Source organism: Bison bison, unplaced genomic scaffold (assembly GCF_000754665.1).
Source record: "Bison bison bison isolate TAMUID 2011002044 unplaced genomic scaffold, Bison_UMD1.0 scf7180017864464, whole genome shotgun sequence".
NCBI classification, from domain to species: Eukaryota; Metazoa; Chordata; class Mammalia; order Artiodactyla; family Bovidae; genus Bison; species Bison bison.
In genome coordinates this window covers 5,999,621-6,015,464 of record NW_011495025.1, presented here as the reverse complement: position 1 = coordinate 6,015,464, position 15,844 = coordinate 5,999,621, and positions in this window count along the sequence as shown.

The window sequence follows — 15,844 nt, the reverse complement described above, 5'->3', positions numbered from 1 at the left end:
GCCCTGGGATTTCTTTGGAAGGAATGATGCTAAAGCTGAAACTCCAGTACTTTGGCCACCTCATGCGAAGAGTTGACTCATTGCAAAAGACTCTGATGCTGGGAGGGATTGGGGGCAGGAGGAGAAGGGGACGACAGAGGGTGAGATGGCTGGATGGCATCACCGACTCAGTGGACGTGAGTTTGAGTGAACTCCGGGAGCTGGTGATGGACAGGGAGGCCTGGTGTGCTGCAGTTCATGGGGTCGCAAAGAGTCAGACACCTATTCGGACTATCCCAATTTGAGTGAACCATCTGTTTCCTGTTTCCTGCTGGAATGTGTCTAACTCACTCTATATACACTCTTAATAGATGCAATCAGATTATCACAAAGCTAGAGTTACAATGATTTGCTCTGTTAATACTACTGGTTGAACAGTCCAGAAATACTGACTTGGCTGACCCTGCTACCCTCTCATATTCAATAATGTTTCTTCTTCTGATTACAAGTTGGACTTGTTTTGTGTTCACAAAAAAGGAGGTGTGGATCAGGAAGTGAAAAGGTGGGGGAAAGGTGTGAAAGATTGAATGAAGGCCAAGGAAAACTTGGGTTTCCTCACTACATATTGGACAGTCTTACTGCTCACTTTGCTTACTCAATCCCATCCATTTCTATGATTCTAATTACTTTTCATAGATAGTCCCAAATTCAAATCGCTAGCACAGACCTATCTGAACTTCAGATCCACAAATGCGACTGTCTTCTTGAATGTCGCCAAGTAGAGATGTCTCAAATGTGTGATCTTCTTTTCCATGTCCAGGATTTCTCCTCTTCCTGTGTTCTCTACGTGAGATAATGACAACATTATCCACCTAGTTACACAAGCCAGACATATAGGGATCATCCTTGATACCTCACTCTCCTTATCTCCTCATCACTTCTCACCCATTTTCTCTCCACAATGTATCTCATTCATATCTACTTTGTCCTTTGCCATCACCTCTTGCTCCTTCCCAGACAACAGCAGTTACATCCTAACTGGGTTTCTCAGTATCCCTTCTTCCCATCCTTTCAACTAGTTCTCATGCTACAGGTCACATGATTGTTTTGAAGTGCAAATATATTCATGCTATACACACACAGAGCTTTCCTCCTTCTTTAACATTTCAGTGACTTCCTTTTTCTCATGATGAAAATAAAAAACCAAGGCCTATGCATCACTGCATGTCCTGGTCCTATCCTACTTCTCCAAATTAATCTTATTTCTGCTCTACCACTTACTAACTCTATAACTGTGGACTGGTTACTTCTCTGTGCCTCAGTTTTTTTGTCTGTAAATTGGGAATAATAGCAATGTCTTCCACGTAGCATTGTTGTGAGGACCAATGTAAAGTGCTTAGATCTTAATAGTAGGTACTCCACAAATGTTAGCTCTCAGTACATTTTAGCTCTCTTCAGGCTCTTTAATGTTTTTTTCTCAAAGGTACCATATTTCCTTTCATCATAGAATCTCTGTATGGCCTGCAAAGCCTAAAACGTCTACTATCTGGCCCTATATCTGGCCCATCAGTACACAAATGATGCTTACTGACACCTGACCTAGGCAATTGATGTACTTTTCTTATTGCTATTAAATGGATGGGTAACTATTAGAAAATACATATATTTTAGGGTAGGAGAGGGAAAAACAAAATCAATAGCCAAGAAATTTGGTGATGTATTTAAGTCCATATTAGAAAAGTATATATACTGATTATTACCTCTGTATAAGAATAAATTTGATGCTCAAATTTTAATAACTATTAGCATAAGTATAATATGTGGTGTGATGGGAAGATAGGTTCTTTTAATAAGTTGCAGTTAGGAAAAAAGACTTTTGTTTCTTTAACTCTAAGACTAAGGACGGAAACCTTGGAGTTCAGTTCAGTTTACTCCTTCCTTCTTCATGTCTCCCCTACCAACAATGCCTTCAGCTGCCTGGGGATTGCCAGGCAACCAGCTGCTACTTTGCACACCAGGCTAAAATAAGCAGGGAATCAGTGAGAGAAGGCAGGTTAACAAGTGTAAATGAACAGGCTGACTGACTTATGACAAATTCTTGGCAGAATCAGCAGGAGGATACTGGATTGCAGATGGATTGCCTCAGCCCTGAACAGAAAGTTGTGCGTGATAATAGAGCCAAGGAAAATGTCAAAGGAAAAAAAAAAAAAGATATCTTTTACAGCTACACAACAGAAAAATAACTGATTTGCCTTTTCTGTAGATGTGTCTCTAAAGTTGGCCATTATGATTAAAGTTGCTTTTGAGAAAAGAAAGCAATTAGGATTTTTCAGGAAATCAAGAATTTCAAGAGGAAGGAAAACCGAGTGTACAGGAAGACCAGTCAATAGGTCAAAGGGGGCAGCTGTGAAAATTTTCAGCTTTTGGACAATGTCATCTTTGTTTCAGTGAGAAGCTTCATTGCTCACTATTAGTAGCCATAATGCCGTAGATCCTGAAGGAAAACAATCCCCCTTTCGCTTTGCACCACACTTTCTGCTGGGTCTGTTCAGTCAGCCTTTAGGTAGGGATGGAGGGCCGCTCTCAGCTAGGCACTCAGCATCTCAGTAGCAAGGCAGACAGAAGTCTTGCCTTCCTGGAGCATACAATTGGGCAGAAAGGGATACCCTAAACCCAGTAAATAAGTATATTCTGTAATATTTAGAGGCTGAGAGATGCAATGAAAAAAGTAAAGCAGGGACAGGATAATGGTGAAGGGGTGGGTCTAGCATTAAAACAAATGTGGTCAGGAGAGGCCACTCTAAGAAGGTGACACTTGTGCAAAGACTTGAAGCAGGTGAAACATGAGCCCTGAGCATGTCAGGGATGGGTCTTCAGGAAGGGGGCCTGAGGGTGCAAAGGTATTTGAGATGATATGTGCTTGGCATTGTGAAGGGACTGTAAGAAACCCTGATGGTTTCAAGGAGGCAAGCAAGGAAGCATTTAGGAATGCTGGAGAGTTGAGGGGCAGGTGGCTAGATTGTAGGGTCTCGTGGGCCGTGGCTTTTACTGTGGATGAAATGGGTGAAATTCTCTTCTCTAAAGGGAGATCTGAGATCTAAGATCTGAAATCCTCTCCTAAGTCTCAGTACCTTCTGCCACCCTGTTTTGTCTTTACTCATTCCCACTCCCTCCAGAAGATCACCATAAAACCAGGGCCAAGATTAGGGTTGAGAGAAGCCCTTGCCTCCCATGTAAAGTTTAAGGGGGCACCAACACTCTCAGGAGTCACCGGTTTTCCCTCTGCCTCAGACTCTGATATGGGACAGGGCAGCACTGTTACTGATCCTATCTTTATGTAAATTTTGTTTTTTCACTTTGTCCTGAGGTTTTGACATTATTTTTGATTTTTTAAAATACTACACTAAAATATTATTTGGTTGACTGTTTTTGGTACCCCTTCCCCTTAAATGTTGTGCCCAAGGGAAGTGCCTAAATCACCACATCCCAGTCCCCACGCTGAGGCTCTCTCTCACTTCCCCTTGTTTCCACAGGGGTTTGTAGACACTTTCTGTAATGGCCAGACAGCTTTTTCAAGCTATCCAGTCTCTGTCACATTCTGTCACACTGGAACACAAAAGCAACCAAAGACAGTAAGCAGACAAGTGAGAACGATGGAGTTCTGATAAAACTTTACTAGTAGATGCTGAAAATGGAATTTCATTTAATTTTCTTTTTTTTTGTTTTATTTAATCTAGAAGCTTGATCAGATTTAGGTTAAATTTTCTAACTAAGTTATAATTATTATTTTACTTTTTATTTTTAATTTTTATTTTCAAAAAATTTAAACTGAAATATAGTTGATTTAATTTCATGTAATTTTCATATGTCATGATACATTATTCTTCCTTAGATCTTCCCCCAGTCATTTAAAAAATGTAAAAATCAATCTCAGCTCACACTCCATACAAAAACAGCTGGCAGATCAGGCTGGGAAGCCTTGAACTGAGGGGTTGAGGCCCCGAGGAGGCTCTTTTAATGGCACTGTTTGCTTACCTCTTGCGGGTGCTCAGACACCTCCAGTTTACTACAGTCAGTGCAGACTTTCAGGGCCTCTGTGTTTGACCCTGCTTTCTACTGAAACTTGTTTTTCTTCCCTCCCCCGAAAAATACGCACAGACTCACTGTCCCCTAAATAAAGCAGGTTCATTATTAGCTACCTGCTTTTGACTTTGTTTCTTTTTCTGTCTAGAATCCACCCTTCCTTCTCTCTCTAGCGTTCCTGTAAAGTCACTCTTCTTTCCTGACTCCACCAAACAGGTGTGGCCTCTTCATTTCCTCTGAATTCCTACCATCAGTTCAGTTCAGTTGCTCAGTCATGTCCAACTCTTTGCAACCCCAGGGACTGCAGCATGCCAGGTTTCCCTGTCCATCACCAACTTCTGGAACTTGCTTAAACTCATGTCCATCGAGTCAGTGATGTCATCCAACATCTCACCCTCTGTCGTCCCCTTCTTCTCCTGCCTTCAATCTTTCCTAGCATCAGAGTCTTTTCCAAAGAGTCAGTTCTTTACATCAAATGGCCAAATATTGGAGCTCCAGCTTCAGCATCAGTCCTTCCAATGAATATTCAGGACTGATTTCCTTTAGGATGGACTGGTTGGATCTCCTTGCACTCCAAGGGACTCTCAACAGTCTTCTCCAACACCATAGTTCAAAAGCATCAATTCTTCAGCACTCAACCTCCTTTATGGTCCAACTCTCACATCCGTACATGACTACTGGAAAAACCATAGCTTTGACTAGACAGAGCAAAGTAATATTGGCAAAGTAATGTTGCTGCTTTTTAATATGCTGTCTAGGTTGGTCATAGTTTTTCTTCCAAGGAGCAAGCGTCCTTTAATTTCATGGCTGCAGTCATCATCTGCCATGATTTTAGAGCCCCCCAAAATAAAGTCTGTCACCGTTTCCTTGTTTCCCCATCCATTTGCCATGAAGTGATGAGACCGGACACCATGATCTTAGTTTTTTGAATGTGAGTTTTAAGCCAGCCTTTTCACTCTCCTCTTTCACTTTCATCAAGAGGCTCTTTAGTTCCTCTTCTCTTTCTGCCATAAGGGTGGTCTCATCTGCATATCCGAGGTTATTGATATTTCTCCTGGCAATCTTGATTTCGGCTTGTGCTTCATCCAGCCCAGTGTTTTTCATGATGTAATCTGCATATAAGTTAAACAAGCAGGGTGACAATATACAGCCTTGACGTACTCCTTTCCCTATTTGGAACAGTCCGTTGTTCCATGTCCGGTTCTAACTGTTGCTTGCATACAGTTGACTTGCATACAGATGTCTTATGAGACAGGTAAGGTGGTCTGACGTTTTCATCTCTTTAAGAATTTCCACAGTTTGTTGTGATCCACACAGTCAAAGGCTTTGGCATAGTCAGTAAGGCAGAAGGAGATGTTTTTCTGAAACTCTCTTGCTTTTTTGATGATCCAATGTATGTTGGCAATTTGATCTCTGATTCCTCTGCCTTTTCTAAATCCAGCTTGAACATCTGGAATTTCTCAGTTCATGTACTGTTGAAGCCTGGTTTGGAGAATTTTGAGCATTACTTTGCTAGCATGTGAGATGAGTGCAATTGTGCGGTAGTTTGAGAAGGAAATGGCAACCCACTCCGGTCTTCTTCCCTGGAAAATCCCATGGACAGAGGAGCCTGGTAGGCTACAGTTCGTGGGGTCGCAAAGAGTTGGACATGACTGAGTGACTTCACTCACTCACTTGAACATTCTTTGGCATTGCCTTTCTTTGGGATTGGAATGAAAATTCTAGAGGTGGCAAGAATACACAGGAATTCCTACCACAGGTGTCACTAATACTTCTTTTAGTTCTTAATTCTAGCTTCTCTTTGTTTTTCTCTGTTTTATATGTGTAAGCATTCTGTTCCAGATGAGATTCCTTATCCTCTGTAAACCCTTCCAAGTGCCTAGTCCAGAGCTGAGAGTATGATGGAAGCTCGACACTCAGGAATTGACGGACTCTATCTAGTATGAGGATGTCTTCTCTTAAAAGAGTCAGACAGGACCGATGACATTCTTAGAACATGCCCTCTGAATCTGAGGGAGGTGATTGTTTAGATGGGATGTACAGATTATCTATACTCTCTTGCCTCCTTTACCCTGTGATTAGCAACAATTTTGTTGCATGTGATTGCTAAGATTGTTATCTCATTGCCTTCAGATGTACTTCTGTCACAGCTTGTACTTGCTCCTGATTCACCAGTTTACTAAAAGAAACCCTCAGCTTAAACAGAGACCTGTTTGACTGCTTTGAATTAGTAGAAGAGGAAAAAGAAATAGTCACTGTTTAAACACCTACTGAGGTAGCAAGCAGTGTCCTAGGGATTTTACAAAAGGTAGGAATTCTTCTTAATTGTCAAATCAGGGGACTGAGGGTCAGAAAGTTCACTAACTCATGTGAACCTAAGTGGTGGAAATGAAATGAAACACACAGGAGGTAACTGTAAAGGAATGTATAGAAGTTTAACCTCACTAGTAAGACTGAGACATCAGGTTTATCTCTCTTTCCCTCATCTCTGTATCTCACCTTCCCACTCTCACTCCTACTCAACTGTCTAATATTCATTGATGAGATAATGTATAAAGTTCACAGCAGAGTCTGACACATGACACTCACTCCAAAGGTGTCCTGTTTTCTTTCTCTTAAATCTCTTCTATTTCTATCCCCCAACCTCTGCAGACCACTTTAAAATTGAATGGCTATTTTATTTCTATGCCTACATTGTAATTCATATTATGATTTATCAGATTACATTAAGGTAGGGTGTCAGAAAGGTAAATATTTACATGTATGAGTCTAGAGCATGTAACCTAGGAACTGGTGTTTGTGCTCGGTACTCTGCAATTGCTTGTTGAGCTAAATTGGCATTTGAAAACTTTTTCTAGATTTAAATACAAAATAATCAGGTTTTACATTTGGCTGAAATCTTGGTGCTTCTGTGTTCCATTCCTTTCAATGGTTCCCTATTGAATAATAGAATTTATTTTGAGTGCCTGGCCTCCCAAGCCTACGGGTCGCTTCCTCTCTTTCCACCTGGTTATCTTTACTTCCATTTGCATTTCAGGCCCCAGGTAAATGGGCCTAGTCAGCCTCCTCAGATAGAAGGGTTTAAAGATCTTTGGCATTTTGACTTTAAAATTTGACTGTTATTTAGGAAACCACACCATGTATCTCACTGTACCTGTGTTTCTTTGCTTATGCCAGTTCTCCACTTCAAATTCCCTTGCCTCCATATCTAAAAGTTGAAATTCTCCATGTCTTTTCTTTCTTTTTTGGCTGAACTGCAAAACATTAACCAGTGTACTGCCAGGGAGTCCCTCCACATTTGTTATGTTTTTTTTCAGTGACAACATCCTTCATGAAACTTACATTGACCTCCTTTCTCTCTCTGAATGCCTATACCTCTTTGCTCCCAACCATGATACTCTTCGTCTCATCTGGTCTGTGAGATTTAATCATCTTGAGGCACAAATTCCATGAAATTTCTCAAGTGGTGCCTTGTATAAGTGGGGTATTCAGTAAAGGGAAATTGAGTGAATAGAAACTGAACACAGAAACAATGTAAGGAGTCTCCTCCCCTTTTAGGGAAAGAACTTTAAACTACTCTACCAACCACTTATAATGAACACTTCCTTAACTAGAGAGTGGATTTTTTCCCCCCCATTGGCTAGGAAACAGTTTCTTTTGATGGAGTGTGAAATTTGAAAGGAAATTAAAAAAATTTTTTTTCCCTTCCACTTCTCTTTTTGGCTGTGCTGGGTCTTGGTTGCTTTGCTCAGGCTTTCCTTAGATGTTGTGAGCGGGGGCTACCCTTCACTGTGGTGTGCGGGCTTCTCATGGCTGTGGCTTCTCCTGCTGTGGAGCACAGGCTCTCAGCATGGGCTCAGTAGCTGTGGTGCCTGGGCTGAGCTGCCACGCAGCATGTGGGATCTTCCTGGACCAAAGATTGAATCGGTGTCTCTTGCATTGATATTGACAGATGGATTCTTATCCACTGCGTCACCAGGGAAGTCCCTGGAAGGAAATATTTTAAAGTTCTGCTTGAGTTCAGAAAATGAGAAAAAGTGTCAACGTGTTAATTACTGGAAGTGTTACAATAAGAAGCAAAGTTTATGTATTGTCAGCTCACCCACCATAAGAATATTTTAATTTATAGCACTACTCCTAAAGGAGAAGAAAGTGATGAGTAAATAATAATGAAGTTCCTGCTTCAAACTTGTGGATCTTAGAAGAAATAATCCTCAACTTCTGATGTGGCAAACTAGGGAGATACAAACCTACTTCTGATGACAAGGGCATGGAGAAAAATATTTTAAGTACACAGCCATGGTTACAAGGTGGACAACGGTGGTTTTGTACTTCACTGTATGTATTCATTTTTTCTTCCAGTTTTATTGAGATATAGTTGACATACAGCATTGCATACCTTTAAGGTGTACAGCATAATGATTTGATTTACATAAATCATGAAATGATTATCCAAGTAAGTTTAGAGAACATCCATTATCTCATATAAATACAAATTGAAGAAACAAAAAAAATTTTAATTAAAAAATTATTTTTCTTGTTGCTGGGAACTCTTTTCTCTTGAGGATTTTCATATATAACATACAGCAATGTTAAGTATATTTATCAAGTTGTACATGTGGTATATAAGTACATGCCTAATACTTATTTGTCTTATACCTGAAAATTCATACCTTTTGACTGTCTTCATCCAATTTTTCCTGCCCACTTCCTGTCTCTGGTAACCACAAATCTGATCTCTTTTACTATGAGTTTATTTATTTGAGTGGTTTTATCTTTTAAGTTTTTTTTTTTAAAGTCTTTGTTGAATTTGTTACAACATTGCTTCCTTTTTTCTTTTATATATGTATATTTTTTTTGGCCGGGAGGTATGTGCGTCCTTAGCTCCTCCACTAGGGATCAAATCTGCACCCACAGCATTGGAAGGTTGGGTCTTAACCCCTGGACTGCCAGGGAAGTCCTTGTTTGCTTTTGAAATACAGTTGACTTCACCATTATGTTCATTACTGTTATACAGCCCAGTGATTCAATATTTCTACACATTTCAAGCTCATCACCACAATAAGACTAATTAGAATATGTCACTGTACTAAGACATTACACAGTTATTGACTATAGTCCCTTGCACATTCCATACCCATGTATCATTTATTTTGCAGCTAGAAATTTTTACCTCTTAATCTCCCTTACCTATTTTTTCTTCCGCCAACCACCTTCCTCTCTAGTAACCAACTGTTTGTTTTTTGTATTGATAACTCTTTTTCTGCTTTGTTATGTTTCTGAATTTGTTTATTTGTTTTTTAGATTCCACATATAAATGAAATCATACAGCATTTTTCTTTCTTTGTCTTATTTCACATAGTATACTACTCTCCAGGTCTATTCATTTTGTCACAAATGGCAATATTTCATTCTTTTTTATGGTTGAGTAATATTCCATTGTATTCCAGTGTTCCACATCTTCATCCTTTCATCTATTGACGGGCACTTTGGAGTCCATATTTTGGCTATTATAAATAATGTTGCAGTGAACGTTATTGTTGCTTAGTCACTAAGTCATGTCCAACTCTTTGTGACCCCATAGAGAAGGCAATGGCACCCCACTCCAGTACTCTTGCCTGGAAAATCCCAAGGATGGAGGAGCCTGGTGGGCCGCAGTCCATGGGGTCGCTAAGAGTCGGGCATAATACCACTCTCAAATTTTAGCTGGGTATAGAGCTGCCCTGGAGAAGGCAATGGCAACCCACTCCAGTGTTCTTGCCTGGAGAATCCCAGGGACGGGGGAGCCTCGTGGGCTGCCGTCTATGGGGTCGCACAGAGTCGGACACGACTGAAGAGACTTGGCAGCAGCAGCAGCAGACTGTAGCCCACCAGGCTCCTCTGTCCATGGGATTTCCCAGGCAAGAATACTGGAGTGGGTTGCTATTTCCTTCTCCAAGGGGTCTTCCTAACCACGGTTTTAAACCTGTAGCTCTTGCATTGGCAGGTGGATTCTTTACCACTGAGTCTCCAGGGAAGCCCACAATGAACATAGGTGTACATATATTTTTTTAGTGCTTTTGTTTTGTTTGGATAAATACCCAGGAGTGGAATTGTTGGATCATATGGTAGTTTTATTTTTAATTTCTTGAGGTATTTCCATACTGTTTTCCAAAGTGGCTATACCAATTTACATTCTCACCAACAATGCAAAGACATCTCTTTCCTTCACATTTTTGGCAACACTTGCTATTTTTTGTTTTTTTGGATAATAGTCACTCTGACAACTTTAAGTTGATATTTTATTGTAGTTTTGATATGCATTTCCCTGATAATTTCATATTTTGAGCATTTTTTTATGTATGTTAGCAATCTCTATATCTTCCTTGGAAAAATATCTTTTCAGATACTCTGCCCTTTTCTTAATTGGGCTGTTTGGGTTTTTTGATGTTAAGTATATATGTTTGTGTATATTGAATATTATTGGATTTTAATTTTTAAATATATCATATATATCATTTGCAAATATCTTCTTCCATTCAGTAGATTGTCTTTTTGTTTGTTTATGGTTTCCTTTGCTGTGCAAAAGCCTTTAAATTTAGATTCTATTTGCTTATTTTTGCTTTTACTTCTTTTACCTTAGGAAACAGATCCAAAAACACATTGCTGCAATTTATATCACAGAGTAATCTAGCTATGTTTTCTTCTAGGGGCTTTATAGTTTCTGGTCTTACATTTAAGTCTTTAACCCATTTTGAGTTTATTTTTGTACATAGTGTTAGAAAATGTTCTAATTTCATCCTTTTTGCATGTAACTGTCCAGTTTTCCATGCACTACTTATTGAAGAGACTCTTTTCCCCATTTTTTTTTTTTGGTATATTTTTGCCTTCTTTGGCATAGATTGATAGACCATAAGTGTGTAGGTTTATTCTTGGGTTGTCTATTCTGCTCCATTGATTTATCTGTCTGCTTTTGTCCCAGTACCACACTGTTTTGATCTGTTCTTCTTTCTCAGGGTCGTTTTGGCTCTTACAAGTCTTTTGTGTTTCCACACAAATTTTAGAATCCTTTGTTCTAGTTCTGTGGAAAATGCCATTAATATTTGACAGGGATTGTATTTAATTTGTAGATTGCCTTGGGTAGTATAGTTATTTTAGCAATATTAACTCTTCCAATCCATAGACACAGTATATCTTTCCACTTGTTTGTGTTGTATTCAATTTCTTTTATCAGTATCATATAGTTTTCTAAGAATAGGTGTTTTATCTCTTTAGTTAGATTTATTCTTAGGTATTCCACTTGTTTTGATGCAGTGGCAAATGAGGTTAATTTCTTAATTTCTCTTTCTTGTGGTTCATTGTTAGTGCATAGAAATGGAAAAGATTTCTATATATTAATTTTATATCCTGCAACTTTACCAGATTCATTGATGAGCTCTAGTAGTTTTTTGATGGTATCATGATGATTTTATATTTGTAGAATCATATCATCTGCAAGCAGTGATAGTTTTACTTCTTCCTTTTCATTTTGGATGCCTTTATTTCTTTTTCTTCTCTGATTGCTGATCTTTAGGAAATACTTTCAGCTTTTCACTGTTGAATATGTTGTATTATGCTCAGTCATGCTGACTTTGCCACTGCATGGACTGTAACCCACCAGGCTCCTCTGTCCATAGACTTTTCCAAGTAAGTATACTACATTGGGTTGCCATTTCCTACTTCAGAGGTCCAGGCTAGCTGTGGGTTTATCATATATGGCTCTATACCCACTTGGTTGAGAGTTTTTATCATAAATGAATGTTGCATCTTTTCAAAAGCTTTTTCTCCATCTATGGAGATGATCATATGGTTTTTATTCTTCAGTCTGTTATCACATTGAGTGATATGCAGATACTGAACCATCCTTGTACCCTAGGATAAATCCCACATGATCATGGTTTGTAATCCTTTTATTTTTATTTTATTTTTGGTCACATAAAGAATAATTGTAGTGGAGGAGCCAAGATGGCGGAGGAGTAGGACGGGGAGAACACTTTCTCCCCCACAAATCCATCAAAAGAACATTTAAACGCCGAGTAAATTCCACAAAACAACTTCTGAATGCCGGCAGAGGACATCAGGCACCCAGAAAAGCAATCCAAGTCTTCGAAAGGAGATGTTTTATCAATGGTGCTGTATAGAAGGAGAAGTTTTGTGTCTCCTCCCTAACCCCTCTCTACTCTACCCAACTCTGTGAATTTCTGTTCCAGACGGTGGAGAACACTTAGGGAATTGATTACTGGCTGGATCTGTCTCCCTCCTTTTCATTCCCCCCTTTTATCCTCCTGGCCACCTCTGTCTCCTTCCTCCTTCTTCTTTTCCCTGTATAACTCCGTGAACATCTCTGAGCAGTCCAGTTGTGGAGTGCACATAAGGAAGTGATTACTGGCTAGCCCACTCTCTCCTCTATTTATTCCACCTCATCTCATTTGGGTCACCTCTAACTCCCTCCTCCCTCTTCTCTTCTCCATGTAACGCCGTGAAACTCTCTGGGTGACCCTTACAGTAGAGAAACTTTTCATCTTTAACATAGATGTTTTTATCAATGGTGCTGTATAGAAGGAGAAGTTTTGAAACTACTGTAAAATAAGACCAATAACTGGAAGCAGGAGGCTTAAGTCCAAACCCTGACTCGAGGGAACTCCTGACTCCAAGGAACATTAATTGACAGGAGCTCATCAAACGCCTCTATATCGACACTGAAACCAAGCACCACACAAGGGCCAACAAGTTCCAGGGCAAGACATACCAAGCAAATTCTCCAGCAACAAAGGAACACAGCCCTGAGCTTCAAGATACAGGCTGCCCAAAGTCACCCCAAAACCATAGACATCTCATAACTCATTACTGGACACTTCATTGCACTCCAGAGAGAAGAAATACAGCTCCACCCACCAGAACACCGACACAAGCTTCCCTAATCAGGAAACCTTGACAAGCCACCTGTACAAACCCACACACTGCGAGAAAACGCCACAATAAAGAGAACTCCACAAACTGCCAGAATACAGAAAGGACACCCAAAATCAGCAATTTGAACAAGATGAAGAGGAATACCCAGCAGATAAAGGAACAGGATAAATGCCCGCCAAACCAAACAAAAGAGGAAGAGATAGGGAATCTACCTGATAAAGAATTCTGAATAATGATAGTGAAATTGATCCAAAATCTTGAAATCAAAATGGAATCACAGATAAATAGCCTGGAGACAAAGATTGAGAAGGTGCAAGAAAGGTTTAACAAGGACCTAGAAGAAATAAAAGAGAGTCAATATATAATGAATAATGCAATAAATGAAATAAAAAACACTCTGGAGGCAACAAATAGTAGAATAACAGAGGCAGAAGATAGGATTAGTGAATTAGAAGATAGAATGGTAGAAATAAATGAATCAGAGAGGATAAAAGAAAAACGAATTAAAAGAAATGAGGACAATCTCAGAGACCTCCAGGACAATATTAAACGCTACAACATTTGAATCATAGGGGTCCCAGAAGAAGAAGACAAAAAGAAAGACCATGAAAAAATACTTGAAGAGATAATAGTTGAAAACTTCCCTAAAATGGGGAAGGAAATAATCACCCAAGTCCAAGAAACCCAGAGAGTCCCAAACAGGATAAACCCAAGGCGAAACACCCCAAGACACATATTAATCAAATTAACAAAGATCAAACACAAAGAACAAATATTAAAAGCAGCAAGGGAAAAACAACAAATAACACACAAGGGAATTCCCATAAGGATAACAGCTGATCTTTCAATAGAAACTCTTCAAACCAGGAGGGAATGGCAAGACATACTTAAAATGATGAAAGAAAATAACCTACAGCCCAGATTATTGTACCCAGCAAGGATCTCATTCAAATATGAAGGAGAAATCAAAAGCTTTTCAGACAAGCAAAAGCTGAGAGAATTTTGCACCACCAAACCAGCTCTCCAACAAATACTAAAGGATATTCTCTAGACAGGAAACACAAAAACAGTGTATAAATTCGAACCCAAAACAATAAAGTAAATGGCAACAGGATCATACTTATCAGTAATTACCTTAAACGTAAATGGGTTGAATGCCCCAACCAAAAGACAAAGACTGGCTGAATGGATACAAAAACAAGACCCCTACATATGTTGTCTACAAGAGACCCACCCCAAAACAGGGGACACATACGGACTGAAAGTGAAGGGCTGGAAAAAGATTTTCCATGCAAATAGGGACCAAAGAAAGCAGGAGTAGCAATACTCATATCAGATAAAATAGACTTTAAAACAAAGGCTGTGAAAAGAGACAAAGATGGTCACTACATAATGTTCAAAGGATCAATCCAAGAAGAAATCGCTTCTCGGCCTTTTGGCTAAGATCAAGTGCAATCGAAGAAGAAGATATAACAATTATAAATATATATGCACCCAACATGGGAGCACCGCAATATGTAAGACAAATGCTAACAAGTATGAAAGGAGAAATTAACAATAACACAATAATAGTGGGAGACTTTAATACCCCACTCACACCTATGGATAGATCAACTAAACAGAAAATTAACAAGGAAACACAAACTTTAAACAATACAATAGACCAGTTAGACCTAGTTGACATCTATAGGACATTTCATCCCAAAACAATGAATTTCACCTTTTTCTCAAGTGCACATGGAACCTTCTCCAGGATAGATCACATCCTGGGCCATAAATCTAGCCTTGGTAAATTCAAAAAAGTAGAAATCATCCCAAGCATCTTTTCTGACCACAATGCAGTAAGATTAGATCTCAATTACAGGAGAAAAACTATTAAAAATTCCAACATATGGAGGCTGAACAACACGCTGCTGAATAACCAACAAATCACAGAAGAAATCAAAAAAGAAATCAAAATTTGCATAGAAATGAATGAAAATGAAAACACAACAACCCAAAACCTGTGGGACACTGTAAAAGCAGTCCTAAGGGGAAAATTCATAGCAATACAGGCATACCTCAAGAAACAAGAAAAAAGTCAAATAAATAACCTAACTCTACACCTAAAGCAACTAGAAAAGGAAGAAATGAAGAACCCCAGGGTTAGTAGAAGGAAAGAAATCTTAAAAATTAGAACAAAAATAAATGCAAAAGAAACAAAAGAGACCATAGCAAAAATCAACAAAGCCAAAAGCTTGTTCTTTGAAAGGATAAATAAAATTGACAAACCATTAGCCAGACTCATCAAGAAACAAAGGGAGAAAAATCAAATCAATAATATTAGAAATGAAACTGGAGAGATCACAACAGACAACACAGAAGTACAAAGGATCATAAGAGACTACTATCAACAATTATATGCCAATAAAATGGACAACGTGGAAGAAATGGACAAATTCTTAGAAAAGTACAACTTTCCAAAACTGGACCAGGAAGAAATGGAAAATCTTAACAGACCCATCACAAGCACAGAAATTGAAACTGTAATCAAAAATCTTCCAGCAAACAAAAGCCCAGATCCAGATGGCTTCACAGCTGAATTCTACCAAAAATTTAGAGAAGAGCTAACACCTATCCTACTCAAACTCTTCCAGAAAATTGCAGAGGAAGGTAAACTTCCAACCTCATTCTATGAGGCCACCATCACCCTAATACCAAAACCTGACAAAGATCCCACAAAAAAAGAAAACTACAGGCCAATATCACTGATGAACATAGGTGCAAAAATTCTTAACAAAATTCTAGCAATCAGAATCCAACAACACATTAAAAAGATCATACACCATGATCAAGTGGGCTTTATCCCAGG